The sequence below is a fragment of the Giraffa tippelskirchi genome, chromosome 13 (genome assembly GCF_054371585.1).
Source record: "Giraffa tippelskirchi isolate mGirTip1 chromosome 13, T2T-mGirTip1v1.2.pri, whole genome shotgun sequence".
In the NCBI taxonomy this organism is placed as follows: Eukaryota; Metazoa; Chordata; class Mammalia; order Artiodactyla; family Giraffidae; genus Giraffa; species Giraffa tippelskirchi.
Window position 1 is genome coordinate 30235153 of NC_137287.1, and position 26501 is coordinate 30261653.

Below are 26501 nucleotides of genomic sequence, written 5' to 3' on the forward strand. Positions count from 1 at the left end.
TTAAAAATAAAAAAGCGAAAAAAAATTCTCATTACAAAGGGGTTGGGGCTCTGGCAACACCTCCCTACCCCACCCCCACCCCCCGCCAGGAAAACCAGCTCTGTGACAGCAGGGCCGTGTCTGCCCCCTGGGTCACTGGAGGCCCAGTGCTGGGCGTGGATGCGGGACTCAGTGTACCACATGCATAAATGGGTACACGAGAGAATGGCACCACCTGGCAGGCTGCATACTGATGAACATCAGTTCCCAGTATCAGTGGAGACCAACAGCCCATTCATCTCAGAGATGCATTTTCCATGCTTTTGTCACAGGCATGCTGTAACAGTGACAGATGGCAGTTGAGAGGCCATTCATCCTCGCTGGCCTCCGTTTCTTCATCTGTTAATGGAGCTGACTGACAGCACCTCCTCCCAAGGTGGTGGCCAGAACAGTCAGGCTTATAGGCCCTGCAGCTGTGCCTGGATCACACAGACCAGCATGCCGGTGGGGGCGGCAGTTTGAAATCAATCCCAGGAAGGAGGAGGGAGGGAGAGGGCAAGAGCTGAGATCAGCAGAACCAGATGGAAGGTCACATCAGGATGGGATACACACACCTGGGGCATGAAACTTCTTCATTTTAATCAAGATGGGATCCTCAAGGTAACATTCAAGGGGTATAAAATGTAAGGGCTATTTCATCTGTTTTTTTTTTTTTTTTAACAGGCCCTCACACCTTCCAGGGTCACACAGCAACTACATCAGAAGGCAAAACGGAGAAGTGGGAGAGAGCTCAAGGCATTTTTAAAAAATTATATGAGTTAATAAGAACAGCCTAGGGCTCTTCTGGTGGCTCAGTGGTAAAGGGTCCGCCGGCCAATGCAGGAGGCGTGGATTTGATCCCTGCTCTGGGAGGATCCCACGTGCTGTGGAGCAACTAAGCCCGTGGGCCACAACTACTGAAGCCCACACCCTAGAGCTGGTGCTCCACAACAAGAGAAGCCACCACAGTGAGAAGCCTGTGCACCGCAATGAAGACCCGCCACAGCCAAAAATAAATAAAATAAAAAAAAAAGAAAAGCGCAGCCCAGAGCGTGAAGTCTCCACTGATAAATTGCTATTGTAATCTGCAGTCAGCGAATGTCAATGCATGTCTTAAAACCTCTTCCACCATAAAAGTAGGCATCTCTACTGTGACTGATAAATTCTGCCTCTCTCTACAAAGCACCCTGCATCCCCAAATGTGTATCTCATATATCTGAGCTCTGGGAAGGCGATCACCAATATTCTGGCGAACAAGGTGAAGGAAGGTGAATTTAAACCCAAAAAATGCCAATCAATGGATGGAAGTTTCCAGTGGACTTAGATGGAGAAACAGAGGCCTATCGAGTCTGAGAGAAGCCCCCACGTGAAGAGAGACTGTAAATATCCTGGATAACAGATATCAAGTGATCTCAAAGAGGCTTGAGGGATGAGTCTAATGCAACATGATGAAACTTCAAAAGATCAGTGCCAGAAGTTGGAATACAACCCCAAAAGCCAACACTATAAGATAAGATGGGGGAGATACGGTACAGCAATGGCCTGTGGGATAAAGACTCACGGGTTTTAGTAAATTCAAGTTAAGTGAATACTGTGAAAGGGTCACCAAAAAAAAAGCCTATGTACTATTTTTTTAGTTGCTCAGTTGTGTCCGATTCTTTGCCACCCCCTGGACTGTAGCCAGCCAGGCTCCTCTGTCCATGGGATTTCCTAGGCAACGATACTGGAGTGGGTTGCCATCTCCTTCTCCAACTATTTAGAGCTCATTAAAAGGTATCTGATATATTTTAAATAAAAGGAGTTGACAAGTCTTGCTCTATTCTAAATCGACCATGCCTTAGTTAGGTTTTGGCTGCTGCCTGTTAAAAGATGAACTGAAATAGGTTCAGAAATACCCAGAAAACTTGCTACTCAAAATGTGGTCCTCGAACCAGGAGCATAAGCATCACGTGGTAAGATGGCAGAAATGCAACATCTCAGGCTCCACCCCAGATGTACTGACTCAGAATCTGTGTCTTAACTAGAACCCCAACTAGTTCACGCACACTTTAAAGTTTAGAAGCACAGGTCCTCAGAGATGATCTGCAACCAAATTATCAGAAGATGGAAGACACTGGAGGATGATAAACTGAGCCTCAAAGATGGGAGGAGGTAGCGATCTCTGAAGACTGTAATGAGGAAAAGGAAAGACCAAGATGATGTGTTCTGGACGATTCTAGGAGGCAAACTTCCAGTAGACAGAAACTAGAAAAAGACAAATTTCATTAGGAAAGAACTTTATAGCAGCCAAAGTCGCCTAAAGAGAAAAGGATATGTCTCAAGAGCTTTTTTGGCAGTAGGTGCCCAAGCAGTGGTACAACAGACAGACGGTTATCACAATTATGCAAGGATTTGCTTTGTAACAGTGAAGGATAATTAGACCCCAGAAGCATCTGGAAAGGCTTGGCTAGCTGTGGAATGGATACTTCAGGAATTAAGTCTCCACAGACTGAGACAAGATGGATCAGTTGGCAAATAAACCCAGGAGCTCACAGGACTTTAATGCAGCACTTGTAGGGCATTCTTTGGGTCCTCCCAGGTCACAGCAAATGCGAGCTGCTCAATCAGTATCCATTTCCCCCCAATACTTCTGGGGAGAACAACGTGTTCAGAAAAAAAAAAAAATTTAACTACATTTTCCGGTGCTCCTGGCAGACTCATTGGAAAACACCCTGATGCTCGGAAAGATTGAGGGCAAGCAGAGAATCAGGCAACAGAGAATGAGATGGTTGGATAGCATCACTGACTCAATGGACACGAATTTGAGCAAACTCAGGGAAATAGTAAAGGACAGAGAAGCCTCATGTGCGGCAGTTCACGGGGTCGCAAAGAGTTGGACACGACTTAGCGACTGAACAACAATGAAATGAAAGAAAGCTCTTAGGAGAGATCTGACCCAGCTGATAAGTGCCTTTTTGCTCTTCTCCCTGTCTTTTTCTTTCTCAAACACAGATGTGAAGACTGGAGCTCCAGCAGTCATTTTATGATCATGAGGCGATCAGGAGAATGGATATAGAAAAGTGGAAGGACCTTGGGTCTCTGATGAAATTATGGGGCAACCACACCAAATAGTAGATAATCTAGTCAAAACTTTTTTTTTTTAAAGAGAAACATTCACCTCTAAACTGTTCAAGCTAATGTTTTAGAGGTCTACAGACTCATGGCTGAATGCCATTCTTCTCTGATACATCTTGAATGGACTGTATCTACTTGTACTATATTTTTATACAAGTCCAAATATCCCCTCAAGAGTGGCAAATTTAATTGCTTATCTGATCATCAAGTACAAAACAAATTATCTAGGTCAGGGGAGGTAAACTGTGGCCCTGCGGGTCAAATCCAGCCACATCTATTTGTTTGTTGTTGTGGTTCAGTCACTAAATTGTGTCTGACTCTTAGCGACCCCACAGACTGCAGCATACCAGGCTTTCCTGTCCTCCAATATCTCCTGGAGTTTGCTCAAATTCATGTTCACTGAGCTGGTAATGCTACTTGTTTACCTATTGTTTATAGCTGCTTACAATGGCCGAGTTGAGTGGCTGCAACAAAGATCACATGGCCTGCAAAGCTAAAAATACTTACTCTCTGCATGCATGCATGCTAAGTCACTTCGGTTGTGTCCAATTCTGTGTGGCCCTATGGACTTTGCCACGCTCCTCTATCCATGGGATTCTCCAGGCAAGGATACTGGAGTGGGTTGCTGTGCCCTCCTCCAAGGGATCTTCCCAACCCAGGGATCGAACCCGTATCTCTTACGTCTAAATTGGCAGGCAGGTTCTTTACCACCAGCACCACCTGGGAAGCCATTTACTTTCTGGTCCTTTACAAAAAAACTTCTCTGGTTCCTGATTTAGATACTCAGAAAGTCCTCATTATTGTTGTTTTTCAACAAACATATCCAAATCTAGTGCAGAGAAGGGCGGTGCTTTCCAATAATTACCAGCCCTGGGCTGGTCCACACAGAAATCATCTAGGACCCAGGTATTCCTAGAGTTCCAAAGCCTTCTGGTGATTCTGACGAGTGGGAGATGTTAGAGTCTGAATGTGCCCCTCCTCCCACAAGGCACATATTGAAATCCAAACCACCAATGTGGTACTGGGGCAGGGGATGGTTAGGTCATGAGGGTAGAGCCCTCATGACTAGGATTAGTGAAAGAGACCCCAGAGCTCCCTCATGCCTTCCGTCATGCAAAGACAGTGAGAGGCGAGCTGTCTGGAGCCTTGATTTTGGACTTCCCAGCCTCTAGAACTGTATGGAAGAGTTTATTGTTGAAATCACCCTGTCTATAGTTGTTGCAGCACCCCAAGTGGACTAAGACAATGGGGAATTAGGAGAACCTCTAATGTAAAGCACAGACTATCCCTCCTCTCTATGTGTTTCCTCATCTATAAAATGGAGCTGAGACCTTACTGACAGAGCCTGTTCCCAAGGCAGTATGGAGAGTGTTTAGGTATAGAAGCCATCCAGCTATGCCTGGCTTCCCAAAGACCAGCACACGGAGTGGGTGGAGACTGATTTGGGGAAGGAGGGAGAGACCAGAGTTGAGATCGACCCAGTTGGATGGAAAGTCACATCCAGATGGGATAAGCATAACTGGGGCGTAAAACTTCTTTAATCAAGAGAACACTCTGGGGGCACAACACATGAGGGCTGTTTCATCAGCATCTTACAGGTCCTCACAGCTCCCAGGGACACATAGCAACTGCATCAATGCATTTTTAAAAATTACATGAGTTAAGGACAGCCCAGAGAGTAAAATCTCCAATGATAAATAGCTCTTATAATCTGTAATCACTGAATGTCAATACACATCTTAAAAACCTCTCACATAACGATAAAAATTGGCAACTCTAATGTGAGCTATAAATTACGATTCTACATTTCTCATAACACATTCAAGAGCCAAATGCTTCATTCTGTGGAAGCACTGAGTCCTTTCTACCTCTCCAACGGACCCTTCTTGGCCTTCCTCGTGGGCACCTCCTCTTCTGCTCATGTTCCCCGGGACCCTCCTTGCCCTGACACAGGCGTCCACTCCCACGTCTGCACGTTTCACTTTTAGGTCAACGACTCTCAAATCTTTATCTCTACTCTGGATTTCTGATGTGAACTCTGGACTCAGACTTGAGAAAGCTCTTCTTGTCTACATCTACACTCAGGATCTCTACCTCACTCTCTCGGCGAATGGACCGCTGAGTTGCCCGAGTCAGAAATCTGGGCATCAGCATTGACCAGTGCTGTTCGTTATCCCCATGTCAAAGTACCGAGCAGCAGGGACTGCCAACCCCACCTCCAGAGTCAGCCCCACTCTTTTGGGACCACAACAGCAGGCTTCAGGTGCTTTTTCGGCCTTGCTTGTTTCCCCATTCATTTTCACCTCCCCTGTTCAAACTCCTTCAGCGGCTGTCCGAGAAGGGTGCTCATGCCAGAGACTAGGTTCTGGGGCAGGTTCATCAACAGGGAAGGCTCCTGCATCATTACAACCATCTCACTTCAGGCTCCATTCCTTGCTTTGGCAAACCAGGATCATGCCAACCTGCCTGCATTTTCTTTAAAATTCTTTCACCTCTTAAATTCTTAAAAATGTCTTAACAACCAGAATGGTGTTGATTTGCTTGCATTGTTTAAAACCTTCTTAAAAATGTTCGAATCAGAGCAAACATCGTCTTCTAGAAATAGCATCGTCCCTCGGCCTTCAACACTCCGAGTGTTATCCTCTGCTCTGAGGGACAGCAGGCATTCAAGAACTCAGAACTTTGGAATGGCAGCGTTAGAAAGGACCTCAGAAACCATTAGTTCAGGAACCTCCCCGGCAGTCCAGTGGTTAAGACTCCACTTTCCAATGCAGAAGACACGGGTTTGATCCCTGGCTGGGGAACTAGAAGCCGACGGGCCTCTAAGCCCATGTGCTGTGACCACTGAGCCTGTGCGCTCTAGAGCTGGCACGCCACAACCAGAGAGCCTTCCAGCCACAACTAAGACCCGATGCAGCCACCAACCAACCTGTGACAAATACTGCCTGCTCATTTCACATCCTCCTTGATGTCTGGCTCTGGGGGCCCATGGCTTGGGGAAAGCCACCCAGGCTGACAATCTGAATAAGCAACGTCAGAGAGAGGGAAGGTCACGGGCATGATGACTGGGGCAGGGAGGGAAGCAAGCTCCTGGTGGTGGAGAAGGGGGGCTCTGACGTCAGAGCAGTGTCACCAGTAAGCAAACCCGATGCATGGAGGCAGTTAAGAGCAGAGACACTGCAGCCAAACTCCGGGATTCAAAGCCTGGCTCTGCTGCGCACTAGCCACGCGCCCTGAGAAAGTCACTTCACTTCTCTGTGCCTCTGCTTCCTTCTTTGAGAAATGAGGGTATCACCTCCTTCCCTGGGTCTTGGGAGGATTAAATGAGTTCACACGTGTAACAGGCTTAGAATAGGACCCTATTCTAAGGGTCGATCCTATTCTATCTGGTAGATAGAAGATGCCATTTGAGTGTTTGATAAATAAACAATTAAAAATGTAACATAAGGACTTCCCTGGTAGTCCAGTAATTAAAAATCCACCTGCCAATGCAGGACACACTGGTTCAATCCCTGGTCAGGGAACTCAGATCCCATCCACAGGCCTCAGGGCAACTGAGCCTGTGCTTTGGAGCCCACATGCTGCCAACTACTGAGCCACCGCTCTAGAGCCTGTGTTCTGCAGCAAAAGAAGCCACTGCAATGAGCAGAAACCTTCGCACCACAACTACAGAGTAACCCCAGTTCGCCTCTACTAGAGAAAGCCCACACGCCACAACAAAGACCCAGCACAGCCAAAAATAAAACACACAAATAAATAACATTAAAAAAAATGCAACCCATTGGCTAGGCTGCCATTGGGGATTTACAAAGGTTTGGATTTTATAAGACTCTGATCTTGGTAATCAGCTTTAATATTTATCCCCTCCAATGGTTTGGCTGATGGGAACTGGGTTCTACTGGGACATGGGGATGGTCACAGCTGGCTCATGGACTGCAGGGGGAATCCCAGATCAGACCTTGACCACCAGTCAGTTATGTGATGTTAGGTAAACTGCTTCTGAATTTCAGTTTACTCACTTGAGAAATGGGTATAATCTGAGGGGGGCGGGGTGGGAAAAAGTGCCTGAAAGTGTTTATAAAAATGCCATGAGAGTTACCTGCTGCTATTATTATATTATATTAATATATTAATATATATGTATTATTATATTATATTATTATTATGAAGCGACTTAGCTATTATTATATTATATTAATATATTAATATATATATTATTATATTATATTAATATATTAATATATATATTATTATATTATATTATTATTATGAAGCGACTTAGCATGCATGCATGCATTGGAGAAGGAAATGGCAACCCACTCCAGTATTCTTGCCTGGAGAATCCCGGGGATGGAGGAGCCTGGTGGGCTGCCGTCTATGGGGTCGCACAGAGTCGGACACGACTGAAGCGACTTAGCATGCATGCTATTATTATTATTATTGTTATCACTATCATCATCAAAAACATGAAATTCTGCAAACGGGAAGAAGCACTGCTGCTGAAGTCACACCTGTCTTAGCTCTACAGTCTCCACCCTAGGAGCTCTGCTCAGTAAAGAACAAGTATAGACATTACTGCTGAGCCTTAGGCTGAGAGTTCAGAACAAATTATGCTGTGGGTCATTAAAAACTTCAAATAAAAATATGAATTATCATGCCCCTCCCCTAAAAATCTCCCTAAACATGACTCCCAAGACACATTATTCCTCCAGAGTCTGTGAAAGCAGCTCTGCCCCTGAGACTGGATGGGGTGGCCCTTCGACCACTGTGTATGCTCCCGGGAGTAGCCCCACTTCTTCCAGGCCTCGCTTCCTCCTGCATAAAATGCAGGAGTTGAACTAGAGAGCCTCTAGGTCCCTTCACGGACCCCCTCAGGGGGCCTCTGTGTCCTTAGGTCATTCATAAACCACAAGAACGTCACTGGGCTCTTCCACCCACATTCCACTCCCATTTCATTGCAGAGACCAAGGGGTTCATGAAAATCAGGCAGGAGGTCTGACCTTGGGCTTGATTTAGGAGGATTTCATACTCAAGGGGTAGGGCAACAGCAGAACCCTCCCTGGAGCCTCTGTCTCGAAAGCTCAGCTGCCTGAGTCACCCAGCAAGTGGGAGAGAAGCCTCCTGGGAACACTGGGTGGGGAGAACTGATGCCCCAGGGGGGACTTGGGGCAGAGAGGGGCCCAGGCGCTTCCTCAAGTTTAGTGATCGCTGCCCCAGCCAGTATCATTAGACTGAGGCCATCTCAGAGGTGAAGAGCAGCCAGTGGGCATTTCTGGCACCAGCTACTGTTCTAGCTGGAGGCCATTTGATAACAAGGCGGGGGAAGTTGGTCACGGAGCCCACGGAGACCAACAACACACTTCCGGTCAAGTATCCCTGTTCTCAGCTTCTGCTGTTGCCTGGATGTCAATCAAACCCAGATCTCTCTGGTTAGCAGTCAAAGCCATGAAACGAGAGTCAAGTACACGGTCAGACCCAAGAGAGTGAAATGATATTTTTCAGAATGCCAATAACATAGCAACGCCTTTAATGCTGACACTTGCCATTTATGAAGCACTTACCATGTGTAAGGGATGCCACATACCTCACCAGGCATCCTCACGTGAGTCTGCAAGGCAGACGGTGTGAACTTGCCCCTTCTCCAGATAAAGATGTGGGCTCAGAGGGGGTGTTTCACCTGCCCAGAGGAGGTGGGGAAATGGAAAGCTGAACCCAGGTCTGCCTGATGTCTAACGCCTGGCCGTACTTTTTTTTTTTTTTTTTTTATAAATTTATTTATTTTAGTTGGGGGCTAATTACTTTACAATATTGTAATAGTTTTTGCCATACATTGACATGAATCAGCCATGGGTTTACATGTGTTCCCCTTCCCGGACCCCCCACCCACCTCCCTCCCCATCCCATCCTTCTGGATCATCCCATTCTGGCCGTACTTTTTGACTGTACCAAGCGGCATGTGGGATCTAAGTTCCCCAACCAGGGATTGAACCCGCACCCCCTGCAGTGGAAGCTCAGAGTCTTAACCACTGGACCGCCAGGGAAGTCCAGACCCAACCCTTTCTATTACAGCACACAGCTGCAGAACCCAGGCTCTCCAGGGTCCCAGGAACCCCAAGCCAGCAATGCTGGCAACTGGCAAGAAAGGTCCCTGCTCAACAGCTCTGAGGCCTAACTGCCCCTCTGCTGGGGAGACCACACGTCCTCACAACAGTCTCCTTGGTACCAGCGGCTTCAATTGCATTCTCTCATTCATGCCTCTCCCTTCAGGAATCTAATGCCATCAAAATCATCCAGAATTACCCGAACAGCCCAGCCTCAACAGCCATGCTTTTAGCATCTGAAATCAGGAAATGATCTCTGCAAATTAAGTTGTCCTTGAATTATACTTAAGCAAACTGTGCACTTCTTTCACTGAAGAATTCGAAGGGTTTATGTCCAAAATTATTAGGTTTCTATTCCTGTTTTGTTTTGTTTTTAAGAGCTTGCTCCCTCCAAATTAAGTTTGATAGGCCCCAGTTCTGTCTGCTTGAGCCATAACAATAATAATTCCTTGGAGAAATAAAAACAGTTGACCTCTCCCAGCAAAAACAAGTTCCCTTTTAAAACGAGCAATGAAAACCACTACAATATTGTAAAGTAATTAGCCCCCAACTAAAATAAATAAATATATTAAAAAAAAAAAAGACACTTCAAGTCCAATCTCCTCAACTTATCAAAAGAGAAATAAAATAGGAGGGTAATATCTGTCATCAGGAATAGGGCAAGTCCTCTCTTCTCTATTTTAAGAGGGAATTCGAATCTTGAGGTTTCTTTTCCATGAGGAAGAATGACCCCAGGGATGTCTGTAATAACCCTGGGGGGGAAGGAAGGAGAGGTTAAGTGGGGGAAGGAGGCAAAAACCTCAGTCTGGGTGAACTGAGCCCAGGGCAGACTCACGTGCAGACAGTCTCATTTGGAAGATGAAGACTGTCTGCTGGGAAGGGGCGTGCCCATCAGACCCCTCGTGCCCTCTGCCTACCAGCACCACCCACTCTACGGAAAGCTCTCCCCAGCTTCTTCCGCCTGCTCCTGGACTTCATCTCGATGGACCCCCACTGAGCGTGCCCCTTGGTGTCTGGTTCTTTTCACTCCCTGTTATGTTTGGGCGACGTTTCTGCGTGGTGTGGATGGCACTTCCGTGTCCTTGCTCACTGCTTGCCCACGGTGTGGACAGGCCACAGCTTATACACCCTCTGTGCTGGGATGGGCATCTGGATTGTTTCCAGTTGGGACTAAGGCAGCTATGGGTAAGGCAGCTATGGGCACTGACGCATCTGTTTTCTTGTTTTTTTTTTTTAATTTTTATTGCAGTATAGTTGCTTTAAATGTGTTATTTTCTGCTGGACAGCAAAGTGAATCAGCTATATGTACACATGTATTTCCTCTTTTTTGAATTTCCTTCCCATTTAGGTCACCACAGAGCACTGAGTAGAGTTCCCTGTGCTATACAATAAGTTTTCATTAATTATTTTATATATAGTATCAATTGTGTATATATGTCAATCCCAAGCTTCCAATTCATCTCATCTCCCTCTTCACTGTATAAGAAGGTCTCCAGGTCCATCCACCTCGCTACAAATTACCAAATTTGTTCCTTTTTATGGCTAAGTAATATTCCATTGCATATATGGCTTTTGCATTCTTTCCTTTTGGGATCATAGATCTAAATGTGGAAGGTAAAATGAGAAAGCTACCAAGAGAAAGCCTAGAAGGATAGCTTCATGACCTTGGGGATAGGTAGGGATTCCCAGAAGGAGCACAGAAGGGCATAATCAAGGGTGCTGGAGATGCCTTTTATCTCTGGGCAGGGTTACACCGAAATACACAGAAGTAAAAGTTAATTGAACATAAACTTAAGATTTACACATCTATGGATAAACAACAAGGTCCTACTGTAGAGCAGAGGGAACTATATTCAATATCTTGTGATAAATCATAATGGAAAAGAACAGAAAAAAGAATGTACACACGTGTGTAATAGAATTGTTTTGCTATATAGCAGAGATTGGACAACATTATAGATCAACTATCCTTCAAGGGACTTCCCTGATGGTCCAGCGGTTAAGAATCCATCTTCCAAAGCAGGAGACATGGGTTCAATCCCTGGTGGGGCAACTAAGCCTGCACGGCAAAACTACTGAGCCTGTGTGCTGCAACTAGAGAGAAGCCCACATACCACAACAGAAGACCCTGTGTGTCACAACTAAGACCTGATACAGTCAAATAAATTAATAAATATTTCCTTAAAAGAAAACTATACGTCAATAAAAAAGATTTAAGCATCTGATATTTATATTAAACCTGGATATAAAAGTGAAAGTCAAAAAAAGCCATGCCTATACTAACCTCAGGCGAGTGAGCTTCTACCCTAATTTATGATGGCGGGATGTCCGAATTAGTCTGTGAGCATCCACGTGGACCTGACACAGTCAGATGTCAGTGCTGAGAGGGGGTCCAGGGACAGGACTCTGGCCTTGGGGAGACCTGGGTCTGAATTCCAGCTCTACCTCTTGCTAGCCAAGCCATCCTGGGTATGTTAATTTACCTCTTCAAGCATCGATTTTCCCTCTCTCTCTCCCTCTCCCCACTGCTGCTGCTGCTACTGCTTAGTCACGTCAGTCATGTCTGACTCTGTGCAACCCTATGGACCAGCAGCCTGCCAGGCTCTTCTGTCCACGCGATTCTCCAGGCAAGAATACTGGAGTGGGTTGCCATGCTCTCCTCCAGGGGATCTTCCCAACCCAGGGATCAAACCCTGGTCTCCTGCATTGCAGGCAGGTTCTTTACCCCAGCAGGGAAGCCCTCTGTCTCTCTTTCTCTCTCTCTATATATATGTATATAGACAGATATAGATAATATGAAGAAGGGAGGGAGCAAGCCAAGAAGTCAGAAGAGGAGAGGGAGAATGAAGAGTTAAGAGCTTGTTCTCAGTGGGCTGAAGTGTCAGCTCTGCTTTAAGATCTGCCAAGCACAGGTTCTTTAGCCAGCTACATGCTGAACCTTAGGCATGTCTGAGGCCTGTCCTGCGAGGGGCAGAAGGACACAGAGAAAGTGCATGGGCTGTACAGGAAGAGAGGTCTGGGTTCAAACACTCCACCTCAAGTCTCAGCTTCTCAATCTGTAAAATGGGGCCAAGACCAATCCTGTCGGGTGGTTGTGAGATGCTGTGCCTGGCAGGAAGGAAGCGATGGCAGCTGTTGATATGGTAACCCCATCACCTTCGTCTTCATTTGCCTTTGTGTACATGAACTTCCCTATTACAGAATTAGGGGTAATTATAGGCTGTGCAATCACGAAATTAAAGCAGGTAATTACCATGCCTAATTAATTGTCGAATGCCAGGCAGGCAAGGAAACACAAACAGAACGCACAGTCTGTGGGCTGGGCAGTTAAGCATCCCCTTTGCTTCCAAAAAACTGTCAACAGAAACAGCAGAGTTCAGTAAATGACCTTCTTGGGAGGGTTTTCAAGGATGCAAATGAAACCTGGGGAAGTGCTACTGGGGTTTCTGACTCGAAACGAGCTCTGCACACGGGCATTTATACAGCTCCTGCCGCACAAGCACCAAGGTCTCCAGATAAGGTGCTCTTTTGGGAGAGGGACTTCACAGGTAGGACCTGATGGATGCTACTAACCTCTGCAAGGATCAGACCCTGCAGAGAAAGCTGCTGATGGGAATGTAGCAAGAACCCTGAAATAAATGCTCATTTACACGCTGCTTGTTTGAAAACCTCCTCCAAACGCGTGCCTCTCTGTTTCCAGCTTCACGCAACTTCATTTTTAAATTTACTTTTTATTCTATTTATTTTTTTTTTGGCTGCGCTGGGTCTTCACTGCTTTGTGAAGGCTTTCTCTAGTTGTGGTGTGGGGGTTCCTCATTCTGGTGGCTTCTCCTGTGGAGCACAGGCTCTAGGCACATGGGTCTCAGTAGAGGCAGCTGTGGGCTTCAGAGTGTGGGCTCAGCAGTCATGGTGCACGGGCTTAGTTTCCCCTCGGCATGTGGGATCTTCCTGGGCCAGGGATTGAACCCGTGTCCCCTGCACTGGCAGGCAGATTCTTATCCACTGCACCACCAGGCAAGTCCTTCAGGCAACTTCTTATTACCCACACTCCTCCATCTTAAAACCAAATGTGTGGGTTTTTTTCCCTCCTTTAATCTTTTGGCCATGCCTCAGGGCATGTTGGATTTTATTTCGCTGGACCAGGGATCAAACCCATGTCCCCAGCATTGGAAGCATGAAGTCTTAACCACTGGACCACCAGGGAAGTCCCCAAATGCTTTTTCATATGTATTGTGATACTCAAGAGTGGAAGCTAAGTTTATGTGAATGTCCTCCGACCTCCAGAAGATGATGCACCATTTAGTACTGCCAACCATGGGACAGACATTTGACCTACAATTTTCACCAAATGGAGTCTTGGAGCAACTAAGCAATGCATCCAATATGACCCAGGGGGTGAGGAGCAGAACTGGAACTGGGCCTTAAGTTGCTGCTATACCTGAAGACCAGGCCGCATGCTCTCGGCCCCAGAGAAGGGCAAGCGCTATAAACTCTAAGCTCAGATGCCCTTTATGAGGACTGTTAAATGCCGAGAGCCAGATGACTTCGGGGTAAGAAAGATTCTCTGAGAAATAGCTTTAGGTTCCTGATTCATTTTGCTTCCTTAATATCCAAGGAAGGAAATGATTTGTGTTTTGGTTGGTGGCCTGTGTTAATGGCTCCGAACAAAACTTTCCTCTTAATGAAATGGCTTCATGTGTTATTAACTGTAAGTGTCCTCGTTGCTAGAACAAAAAGCCTGAATTACTGCATGATCATGCTGATGGAGTGATATTATTACAGCCAAATGCCGAGGATAAGATGAATAACTTAGTTGGAGAAAAACGACTTTTTGGTTCACTGGGTTATGTAGATGAGGCAGACTTGTAAAGGCGGAAACGCGTTACCATAAACTGCCAGCATCACCCCACATGCCTTTTAAAGGGGGAGAGAGGAAGACCTCGCTGGTGGTCCAGTGAAGAATCTGCCTGCCAACGCCAGGGACACGGGTTTGGTCCTCGGTCTGGGAAGAGTCCACATACCGAGGGGCAACTAAGCCTGTGTGCTACAACTACCGAAGCCCTCTCGCCCTCGAGCCCAGGCTCTGCAGCCAGAGAAGCCACCGCCACGAGAAGCCTGAGCGCCATATCCAAGAGTAGCCTCCACCAGCCACAGCGAGAGAAAGCCCACGCAGCAACCAAGACCCAGTGCAGCCATAAAGAAAGAAAGAAGGATAGAGGATGAGCAGTTTAGAAGCGGAATAGACCTGCCCAGTCTCTGTGTTTCCGGGACTACATCACCGCGCACACACCATGTTCCAGCCTGAGCTCTACTGTCTCTGGCTATGCTGTGCTCAGTCACTCAGTCATGTCCAACTCTTTCGACCTGTAGCCCGTCAGGCTTCTCTGTCTGTGGAATTTTCCAGGCCTAAGTCTCTAAGAGGAGAGGAAAGAGGAAAGTTTTTTTTTTTTTTTTAAACATTATAGCCCATGAACCATGGCTGCAGTGACCGTTCATCTGCACTTTCATTTGCCATCTTATCTTACGGAGGCTGAGCCACTGGTCCAACACAGAACTAGTCAGAAGGCGAGCAAACACTGGGTTCCAGGTCTTCCTGACTCTGGGGATCCCATCTTCCCATGACCACCCAGCAATCTGGTGACAAAAGCTGGGACTCGGGTCCCTTTGGCTTGCTGAGTTCCCGACCCGGAGGCTCACCCTTTGGCTCTAAAGTCAAATGTCTGACTAGGTAAGTTTCAGGTGGGATCACTTCCGGTGAAGGTCAGAGGCAGACGGACTCCCACAGAGGACCCATGGGGAATGTCTCCATGTCATGTCACACCTGCTGGGTTAATGGACCTTCCAGGCCCCTCAGGCCCACCAGGACCCTCTGCTCTGCCAGACACCCACTGCAGCCCCCATCACTGCTAACAGCAGCCTTGGCCGGAGGACCAGAGGGAAACCAGCATGACCCCGACTGTGCTCTGACTTCATGGATCTGACCCCACGATAGGGTGGAACTCTCCTCCAGTGGGAGAGTCATTTGCCCTTCCAAGGGAGTTGGAGACCAGAAGGAAGGCAGAGAGTCACCCTTCTGAGACCCCTGGACTTGAGGGCAGCCCCAACTGCGAGTTCTCCCGGTGCTGTATTTCTTGGCCACGATTCCTACACTGTTGGCGCAGTTTTATTACAAGTTCTGGCCTGGTCTCGGGTGTGCTGAGGGGACACAGGGAACAGGCCCAGCTGTCTGATGCGAACAGCCGACTCACTGGAAAAGACCCTGATGCTGAGGAAGATTAAGGGCGAGGTGGAGACGGGGACGACAGAGGATGAGATGGATAGATGGCATCACCGACTCATCGGACATGAGTTTGAGCAAACTCTGGGAGATAGTGAAGGACAGGGAAGCCTGGCCTGCTGCAGCCCATGAATTTGCAAAGAGTTAGACATGAATGAGCGACTGAACAACAAGATACAAAATTAGAGAAAGCATCCTACCCCCTCCCCCAACCCAAGCCAGAGCAAAGGTGACCATAGTGGGCCAGGTGCCCAGATCCCTGGCCATCTAATAAGGGTGATCTTCAGCCAAGCAGCAATGTCACGGGCCACGGAGAAAACCACAAGGGGCAGGTCCCCAAGTGTGCGTGAGACAGTTCCCAGGAAACTCAGAAATAGCTGGAACCATTGTGATGGGGGCTTATTTCCACCCACCAAGCTGCCGAGGGCTCCAGGGATCACATTTGGGGAATTTCGAAAGGAAGCATGATTTCATCCCGCAGTCACACGCTGCAGTCTGGATAGCTGAGTCATGCACATCATGACTGGGGCCATGTGCACGGCAGTCAATATTCACTTGCCAAAAGCTGGCTACTCAGTTCATAGCACTGAAGTTACGAATGGGGTTTCAGACTCACTGAAAAAGGCAGTGAAACCTTCTGCTTCTCTCTTCACGGATATAAATACCAGCCAACTCTTCTGAAGTGGGGGGGAAGGGGAGAAGCAGAAGTTGGATATCTGTTTACTCTCAAATAATTCAATTTAGAGACCATTTAGGAGACGATAAGTGTGACTCTAATCACATGTGTGTATGTGTGCAATTATATTCCTGAAAATAACCAGAAGGCTTCAAATCAAAACATTAACAGCGGTTATGCTGGAATGTTTGGTAAATTTTTATTACCGTTATGGTTTTCCCAGTTTCCCAACTTTTCTGCTTCTGCTGAATACTGACTTCGATGAGAGAAAAATGAAATGATACATTTCAGGTCAGTGGGGCTTCTGGTGGGCTTTGAGAAGACAATGCATAGTCACCCTCCCCCTTCTCTCCAAATGCAACTGGATAAATGTTCAGAGCCGCTTTGAAATGCATGGCCACATTCCAAAACAAAACAACTGTCCTTGTCACTTAGGAGGAAACCTGAATGAGTGATGGGGGTAGGGACTTGGGCCCTGACCTGGGCTCCAGGGCCTGAGAGCTCGCTGGGGCCCGGGGACCACGCAGGCCTGCCCACGGCATGAAACCAAGCTGGGCATGATTGTGAAGGCAGAACCGGGGCAGGGGGAGGGGGGCCAGGATATTTGAGATATTGATCTCCATACGCACCTGAATTCTGTCACTATAACGAAACTGCAAGGAAAACGCTCTTGGAAGATCTGATGTTCCAAATAGCTCCCTAGTCACAAATAGGTGTGACACTTCTGAGACAGATGGGAAGTTCCTTGTCACTCTGTCACCCCAGAGCTAAAGCCTTTGAGGAGGTTGCTGCTGTGGGAAAGAAGTTTTACAAACAAAGTCTCTTAGCCTCGGAGAGAAGGGTTCCAGTGAAAACTCACTCTCTGGCTGCACAACTCTGCTCAAGGGGGAAGCCAACCCTGCCTCTAACTCTCATCACAGCCACGAAGGAAGCAAAACCAGGACTTCCCCGGAGCTCCAGTGGTTAAGACTCCTCACTTCCACAGCAAGGGGCATGGGTTCAGTCCCTGACTGGAGAACTGACGTCCCACATGGTACATGGCATGGCCAAAATAAATGAATAAAAAGAAAGAAGCAAAACCACCTGACAAATGTCCTTCTAAGCCAAGCTGCACACACGTAGGTATTCAATCTACTTCAGTTCATCAAGTGTTTACTGAGCACCTACTAGGAGCCAGGACCTGAGCAAGCTGCGAGGAGATAGACGGAGGTGGACCAACAGTTTGGAACAGTGATAAACGAGCTGTCTGGGGACTAGGATTGCCTGGGTTCGAATCTTGACTTCACCTCCTTTATTAGCTGTGAACCTTAGTAATTGACTAAAGCTCTCCACATGACTTAAATTTCTTAATGTAAAAGTGGGGGCAGGGACTTCCCTGGTGGTCCAGTGGCTAAAACTCTGAGCTCCCTATGCAGGGGGCCCAGGCTCAATTCCTGGTCAGGGAACTAGAGCCCACATGCCACAACTAAAGATGACAGATGCCACCTGAGATCTGACTCAGCCAAATAAATAAAAATAAATAAATTAAGAGTTTGCATGCCTTGACTATAAAGATCCCACGTGCTGCAAATAAGACCCAGCACAGACAAAGTTCTGGCCTGCTCTAAAAGGTCCCAAATGAATGAGGCTGAAAGACAACTGAATGGACAAAAACTACAGTCTGGTGGAATCAGTGCTATGACACAGGGGGCTGGGAGACAAGGAGAAGCAGCATGGAATGCAGTGTGGAGTCCATCAAGGAAAGCTTCCTGGAGGAGGTGATGTCTAAGCAAAGACTTCACGGGTGAGGGGAAGGAGGGGTGAGGACAATCCAAGTCAAAGCTACTGGAGTTTTCTACTCGGATTACACGGAGATCTTTCCAAATCAAGTGTTCTTAAGAATAGAGAAATAGCAAAAATGAACTCGTGATAAAAGAATTTGGTGTCTGAACAAGCAGTACACTCAACTCTGAAGATACCAAAGAGACAGCTAACCACAAAGATGGTTTTAGGGCTTCCCTTTCTGAGTGAAGAGTTTCAGACACATCGGGACTATTCAGTCACATTTGGCCTCCAAAGACCTGGGCTGTGTGATCAAGCATCTTTCAGGCAAGCAGTTCTCGTGTAAATGAATGGGCGAGGGAGGCAATAATTCAGCAAGGCTGACCATGAGTGTCACTTTCTAATGTGATTAAGTGACCTTCCCCCACTTGCTGCTGCTAATTGTCCTTTAAAGAACTGGGAGCTGCTCATGATGTGCGGAATTCGATCCATATCAGGCGTGGGTCCATTGCACGATGCTTCTGTTCCAGGCACATCAATCTCCTGCAGGCACATCTCTCCTGGAGAGAAACCCTGTGAGCTAGCCTAACACCGTCCCTGGTGTTTCTCTGCCCAGTCATGGACCCTTTCATTGCTGGGAAGCAAAATCAGCTCATGACCACTTTGGGGAAACAGGGACATAATGGAAAGATACAAGGGTATCTCAGACAACCAAGGGCTATAAGTGCTGCTGGGCTCTGCAAGAGGCTAGACCAGGAGCCAGAGAGCCATCAGAACCAGGACAGGGAGCCAGGCATCCTACACTCTGCGCGTTCTCTCTCTGCATGCTGGCTTTCTCTACTTCTTGAGCTCATGGTCCCAACGTGACACCTCTCAGACTCAGCCCCATATACATTCAGACTGACCCATTCGTGGCCTTCCCAATCCTAAATGTTCCAGGGGAGAGCCTCCACAGTGAACATTGGGCATTTCTCTCTGCTGGGCACCCATAACCCCTCCTTCTGGCAGCAGCACTTCAATTCTCTTCTAGGGACCCAGTGTCTACCCAACCTCAGTCCCTGTGCTTCCTGTGGACCCCACCTGAGCTCTGATCCTAGAGGCAGGCATGAGATCCAGGCCTGACCAATCAAAGCCCTGGGGGTAACCACAGGAAGGGCATGTCACCCAAGCCAGGCTAATAGGGAGCTTGTATGACTGGGAAAGAGGTGAGGGATATTTTAGTTGTATTTGCCCTGTGAGGATGTAAGCTCAGATCTGCTGGAGCTTATATCCTTACAAGGAGGGGAAGCCCACAAGGAGGGGAACCTACTAGAGAATAAAGTCATAAGAGAAAGGGAGGGATGGTGGGAGAAGGAGGAGGAGGAAGAGGAAGATGGAGAAAGAAAAGGGAGGGGGAGTGATTGAGCACCTGGATCAAGCCATACCTGAACACATTAAGCCAATAAATTCTGTTTTAAGACATTTCTGCCACTTGCAATCAAAAGAATTAAGACCAAAAGAGAGATGATTAGGCAAGTATTTACACAGTTTTCCCCTGGGTGAGTATCCACACTGGGTCAACTAGCCTTGGCAAGTGTCTGTGTATCTGTGCAGTGTGTATGTAAGAGGAGGGGGCAATTTCTAGAGAAGGAGAAGAAGCCTCAAAGGATTCCTCCTCCACAGAGGCCTTCAGCTATTTACACAACACGAAGCTTCTTCTGGTGCCCTTTGTAGTGAGTCTGGTGACTGTGGGCTTAGATAACCTTGGAGCTGAGCCAAGAGTCTGAATACTACCCCTAGCACAGTCTAGAAACAGGACAAGTGGTGACTGTCAAACAGACCAAAAAATGTGGATAATAAATATAGAACTCTCCAATTAGAACTGATCCTTAATCAAATAGCTACGAATTCCCAGGCAGTCACTGCAGAGGACTTCAGCGAGCATGTCAAGACCAGATTTCTCTTCCCCCTTGTGTATTCATTCAGTTCATTCAGTCTGGATTTCTTCAGAATGCCTCCGCATCTCTGTCTTGGTGTTATGGAAACCTACCCCCATCAAACTGCATTTATGAGGCTTTAGTTAAATAACACGAAAAAGATGGCATCGAGCTCGGGCAGGGACGCTACCAGCTGCCAAGTCTGCTCCACACAGATTCATGGAGGGAGCATGGCAGATGCACCCCCAAGAGGCCTCAAAGTTCCTTCACAAGCTGTCGGAGAGCCCAAGGTGAAGCTGAAGACGCGCTGCCCAAAGCATCCTAAAGCAACCCTGATGCGTGCTCTTTTTAACACAGCTGCGAGCCTGTGCTTGCGTTCTTTAATCTCCCTCTTCGAAAAGCATCCAATTTAAGAAATTTCGCAGTAATCATTTCAGAGCAATGAAAAACAAACACAACAATAGAACATCTCAGATGAGAACTCTGTGCACCTCTCTCTTAATGTTCGCTTAAAGAGACACATTAGTCATTAGGAAGAGCCCTCTTTTATCCCCCTACATAACCGAGCTGCTTGCTTGCAGATCACAAACATCGTAATACAGTTAATTTGGCCCATGTACTCATTTCTTCCTTATAATGATGCCAATAAGATACCATTTTTTAAAAAAACGTTTCTGATGTTCAGGATGGGACTGGAGTGCTCTAGAGCCTGTGAGCTGCAACTACTGAAGCCCATGCGCCTGGAGCCTGTGCTCCGCAACAAGAGAAGCCCGTGCACTGCAACTAGAGAAAGCCCAGGCACAGCAATGAAGACTCCAGCATATCCAAAAATAAATAAATAAAACTTAAAAAGTTTTTTCAAAGATAGGGCTGGAATGAACACTTGGGAATGCTGGGATGATCTGCTACTTGGTAAGGGGAAGAAAGGAGTTGAAAAGGGCTTGCCTGACAGCTCAGTTTACTGCCCACTAGAGTGGGGGCACGGCGGTCACAGTCAACTGTGGTAATTTCATGCAAACATTCCTTTGGCACCAAGAAAATGCACAAAGCATTTTCTCTAGAGGTCTTTGGTGGAAAGACCATGAAGGTCTCCTGCCTTCTAGGAGTTTATATGCAGGGGAGCCTCAAGCAGTTCTTACCAACCTGGCCTTTCCACTTTCCAAGGTCACACACTCACCACAGACTCCCTGAAATAACTCACAAAGCCTGGGGATTCTGTCTTGAAAAAAAGACAACTGCACACACGTTGGTAAAGAACCGCCCGTCAATGCAGGGGGCATAAGAGATGCAGGTTCGACACCCGCCCCCCCTCTCCCCACCGGGGTTGGAAGATCCCCTGGAGGGGGGCATGGCAACCCACTCCAGTATTCTTGCCTAGAGAATCCCGTGGACAGAGGTGCCTGGCAGGCTACATTCCATGGGGTTGCAAAGAGTCAGCCACAACTGAAGCGACTTAGCACAAATGCATGCACACACAGTCTCACCAGGTAGGTGTATACATAAAAACAAATATATACACACACAGTACATATACTTTTCTAAATCATCTCAGACCATTCAACAAAGTTGGGGCCCATCCAGCCACCACAGTGAGGAAGTCACCAGCAGCCAGGTCTAAGAAATAGAACTGCCAAACATCCCCGACCTCACTGCTGTAGCACCCACTGTGGGCCAGCTCAGTGGCATTAGCCTGTTCACTCCTTTACTTCCTGCAGCAACCCTGTAGGCCAGAGTCACATCTTCTCTTCAGAGAGGGGGACACACAACCTCCAAAAGATGAGTTGGCATCTCCAGCTCCACAAGGGTCCACCTAAGGCCCTAAGGTGCCAGAGGACACCCACATCCTGCTTCTAGGAGATCCTCATGTCCTAGGTCCTAGCTGCCCACTCAGGCCCACCCTCTGTGCACAGAGCGAGAGGGTCAGAAAGGCCTGTGCCCGAGTCAATGGCCCGGCAGCCCAGGGCGATCTAGTGGCTGAGCACAGCGGGCCTCCTCTCCAGGTCCTCCTGAGATGTGTCTGAGCCCACAGCAGCTGACAGCTCACTTTTCTCTGCAGAAAGGAGCTGTGAAAACCACACCTCTGGTACCTGCTAACCCAAATCAAGGGACTTAGGCAAAAACATGTCCTCAAGTGGCCCTTGGTGTGGGGAAGGCATTTGTGCTTTTTAAGTTTTATTTATTTATTTTTGGATATGCTGGAGTGTTCATTGCTGTGCCTGGGCTTTCTCTAGTTGCAGTGCACGGGCTTCTCTTGTTGCGGAGCACAGGCTCCAGGCGCATGGGCTTCAGTAGTTGCAGCTCACAGCACCCAGGACCCAGGACCAACTGGCCTGTGTGTGGGGGGACATGTCAACAACCGGAATGTCAACAGGAGCCCAACCCCTCAGCCACACCCCCCCCCAACTCCCCAGATCTGAAAAGCTCTGAAAACCAAAAGGCTCTTTTTAAGTGTAGTGCTGACTCATTCAGCAGTGGGACCTGCTTGAACCCAGTGAAGGTGTTTATAAACCTGGCCATCCCACTGAGCGTGAATGCCCCCCTGTTTCACTGCAGAGACACTGACTGTCTGGTTACGGGTGCTGCCCCAGACCCGCTCATTATGCCCTTATTCCTTCCTAAAGTTCAAAAAGAGAAGAAAAATGAAAACATGTATCTTGAATTGTGTTGATCTCCAGAGTTTTGAATTATGAGTTCAGTTCAGTTCAGTCGCTCAGTCGTGTCCGACTCTTTGCGACCCCATGAACTGCAGCACGCCAGGCCTCTCTGTCCATCACCAACTCCCGGAGTCCACCCAAACCCATGTCCATCGAGTCGGTTATGCCATCCAACCATCTCATCCTCTGTTGTCCCCTTCTCCTCCCGCCCCCAATCCTTCCCAGCATTAGGGTCTTTTCCAATGAGTCAACCCTTCGCATGAGGTGCCCAAAGTATTGGAGTTTCAGCTTCAACATCAGTCCTTCCAATGAACACCCAGGATTGATCTCTTTTAGGATGGATTGATTGGATCTCCTTGCAGTCCAAGGGACTCTCAAGAGTCCTCTCCAACACCACAGTTCAAAAGCATCAATTCTTCGGCGCTCAGCTTTCTTCACCGTCCAACTCTCACATCCATACATGACCACTGGAAAAACCATAACCTTGACTAGACGGACTTTTGCTGGCAAAGTAATGTCTCTGCTTTTAAACATGCTATCTAGGTTGGCCATAACCTTCCTTCCAAGGAGTAAGCATCTTTTAATTTCATGGCTGCAATCACCATCAGCAGTGATTTTGGAGCCCCAAAAAATAAAGTCTGACACTGTTTCCACTGTTTCCCCATCTATTTCCCATGAAGGGATGGGACCAGATGCCATGATCTTAGTTTTCTGAACGTTGTGCTTTAAGCCAACTTTTTCACTCTCCTCTTTCACCTTCATCAAGAGGCTCTTTAGTTCTTCTTCACTTTCTGCCATAAGGGTGGTGTCATCCGCATATCTGAGGTTATTGATATTTCTCCCGGCAATCTTGATTCCAGCTTGTGTTTCTTCCAGCCCAGCGTTTCTCATGATGTACTCTGCATATAAGTTAAATAAGCAGGGTGACAATATACAGCCTTGACGTACTCCTTTTCCTATTTGGAACCAGTCTGTTGTTCCATGTCCAGTTCTAACTGTTGCTTCCTGATCTGCATACAGGTTTCTCAAGAGACAGGTCAGACGGTCTGGTATTCCCATCTCTTTCAGAATTTTCCACAGTTTATTGTGATCCACACAGTCAAAGGCTTTGGCATAGTCAATAAAGCAGAAGTAGATGTTTTTCTGGAACTCTCTTGCTTTTTCCATGATCCAGCAGATATTGGCAATTTGATCTCTGGTTCCTCTGCCTTTTCTAAAACCAGCTTGAACATCTGGAAGTTCACGGTTTATGTATTGCTGAAGCCTGGCTTGGAGAATTTTGAGCATTACTTTACTAGCATGTGAGATGAGTGCAATTGTGGGGTAGTTTGAGCATTCTTTGGCATTGCCTTTCTTTGGGATTGGAACGAAAACTGACCTCTTCCAGTCCCGTGGCCACTGCTGAGTTTTCCAAATTTGCTGGCATATCGAGTGCAGCACTTTCACAGCATTACCTTTGAGGATTTGAAATAGCTCAACTGGAATTCCATCACCTCCACTAGCTTTGTTCGTAGTGATGCTTTCTAAGGCCCACTTGACTTCCCATTCCAGGATGTCTGGCTCTAGGTGAGTGATCACACCATCGTGATTATCTGGGTCGTGAAGATCTTTTTTGTATAGTTCTTCTGTGTATTCTTGCCACCTCTTCTTAATATCTTCTGCTTCTGTTAGGTCCATACCATTTCTGTCCTTTATCGAGCCTATCTTTGCATGAAATGTTCCTTTGGTATCTCTAATTTTCTTGAAGAGATCTCTAGTCTTTCCCAATCTGTTGTTTTCCTCTATTTCTTTGCACTGATCGCTGAGGAAGGCTTTCTTATCTCTCCTTGCTATTCTTTGGAACTCTGCATTCAGATGGGAATATCTTTCCTTTTCTCCTTTGCTTTTCGCTTCTCTTCTATTATGGGTTATGGACCTTTAATAAAACAACTTTAAATGAAGTTGAACTTAATGTATTAAAACCAGCCTAGAGGCAAAAAGTGAGCTTGGTCAAAATTACCACCTGGAGATGTCTTAAACTGCCCATAAAATACAGTGAGCTGGGTCTGGTGTACAACTCTGAGTGGTAATTTGGCTATATAAATGTATAACGCACACAGTGTTATATACTACATGAAGGCTATGCACAAAATGTAATTTTATAAGATTTTTAATTTTATAGAAGAGGCAGCTCTTTAAATACTATACTCTGGGAGCAACTTTATATGGAAGACCAAGCCAAGGGCCAGCAGATTGTCTCCTGTATTATGCTTCTCTGAGGATACTTAATGAGAGAAAAGTAGGCTGGCAACATGATTTAAATTTTTTCTCCCTTTTTCTTTTGCCAACCGTGGGCCACTTTATTACTGGCCCAGTTTTTCCCCTTCTCTCCCCCTACATACTCCATGTCGCTCGCATGTGACTGCAGGTCCTTCTACTAGAGCCTTCCGAGGTGATGCTAGTGATAAAGAAACTGCCTGCCAATGCAGGAGACATAAGAGACACAGGTTCAGTTCCTCCTGGGAAGATCCCCTGGAGGAGGAAATGGCAACCCACTCCACTATTCTTGCCTGGGGAATCTCATGGACAGAGGAGTCTGGTGGGCTACAGTCCATGGGGTCACAAAGAGTTGGACACGACTGAAGCAACTTGGAGAAGGCAATGACACCCCACTCCAGTACTCTTGCCTGGAAAATCCCATGGATGGAGGAGCCTGGTAGGCTGCAGTCCATGGGGTTGCTATAGCGACCTCACTTTCACTTTTCACTTTCATGCATTGGAGAAGGAAATGGCAACCCACTCCAGTGTTCTTGCCTGGAGAATCCCAGGGACAGGGGAGCCTGGTGGGCTGCCATCTATGGGGTCGCACAGAGTCGGACACGACTGCAGCGATTTAGCAGTAGCAGCAGCAGAAGCAACTTAGCACACAACTAGAGGCAGACAGTACTTCCCTTAACTTTGGGCTTGGCTGTGTTACTTGCTTCGGTCAACAAAAGATCAGTGTGTGCAACTCAGGCTGAGGCTTCAGATGCATGTGCATGGTCTGGCTGGTCTTTGCACCTCTGCCTCCACCAGGAGGGCACACCCTCATCAGTCTGCATTTCAGAATGATGAGAGACATGAGGAGAGTAGACCAATCGCATGTTGGAGCCAAGCCTGGCCTAGATCATCCAACCTCCAAATGATCCAGAGACACGTGAGCAAAAATTATTTTAAGCCTCTGAGTTTGGGAGCTGTTTGTTACACAACATTACTGTGGCAAGAGCTGGCTGGTACACTTGGCTAGAATAGGTGAAACTGGACAAGTTGAATGCATATGAAGCTACTCCGCTGAGCTCTTATGACGTGGTCACTGTTTTTCACTGTCCTGCTTTCTACACATCTTATTTTTTCATCCCAAGCATTTTACAGATTGGGAAGCTAAGGCTCAGAGGGTTATATGACTTGCTTAAACTCACACCGTAGAAAGTTACAGAGCAACCATTCTACCTCAACCTGTTTGCTCTTCAGAGCCTGAACTTTTTAGTGACTGTGTCACACTGTCTTTCCTCTAGCCTCCATTGTGCTCGACGTGAAAGAGGAATCAGGGGACGAGCTCTATTGCCACAGGATCTGGGCTGAAAAGGGAAATGACAACTAATAATAATTTTGTGAGAGACGACTGTGTACCCAGAACCACGCTAAACACTGGAGAGGAAGCAGGAAAGACAAAAGACATGAAAACTAATATGAATTATAATAGTAACCACCACCACCATTTACTGAGCACCAACTGTGTAATGGGGGTGTGTGTGCGTGCTCAGTTGTGTCCAAGAGCTAGAGACTGATACAGAAGATGACGGCAGAGCAGCTCTGGTAAAGGCAAGGAGGAGGTTAGGGCTCCACCTCTGTCTTGCAACCAAGGGTGGATCTGAGGCCCCTTGGAGAAGTGCCAGGTCACCACGATCCCAGGTCTGAAAGCCCCTGGACTGGAAGATCAAGTCCACGCTCTTTGACAAAGCTCCC

The 26501-nt window shown here is 47.2% G+C and overlaps 1 protein-coding gene across 2 annotated transcripts in view; it reads right to left on the reverse strand.

Annotated features, from left to right (window-relative positions):
* SNX29 (sorting nexin 29) overlaps positions 1-26501 on the reverse strand; it is a 585715-nt gene that overhangs the window by 111096 nt on the left and 448118 nt on the right. The gene's annotated exons all lie outside the window — the stretch shown is intronic.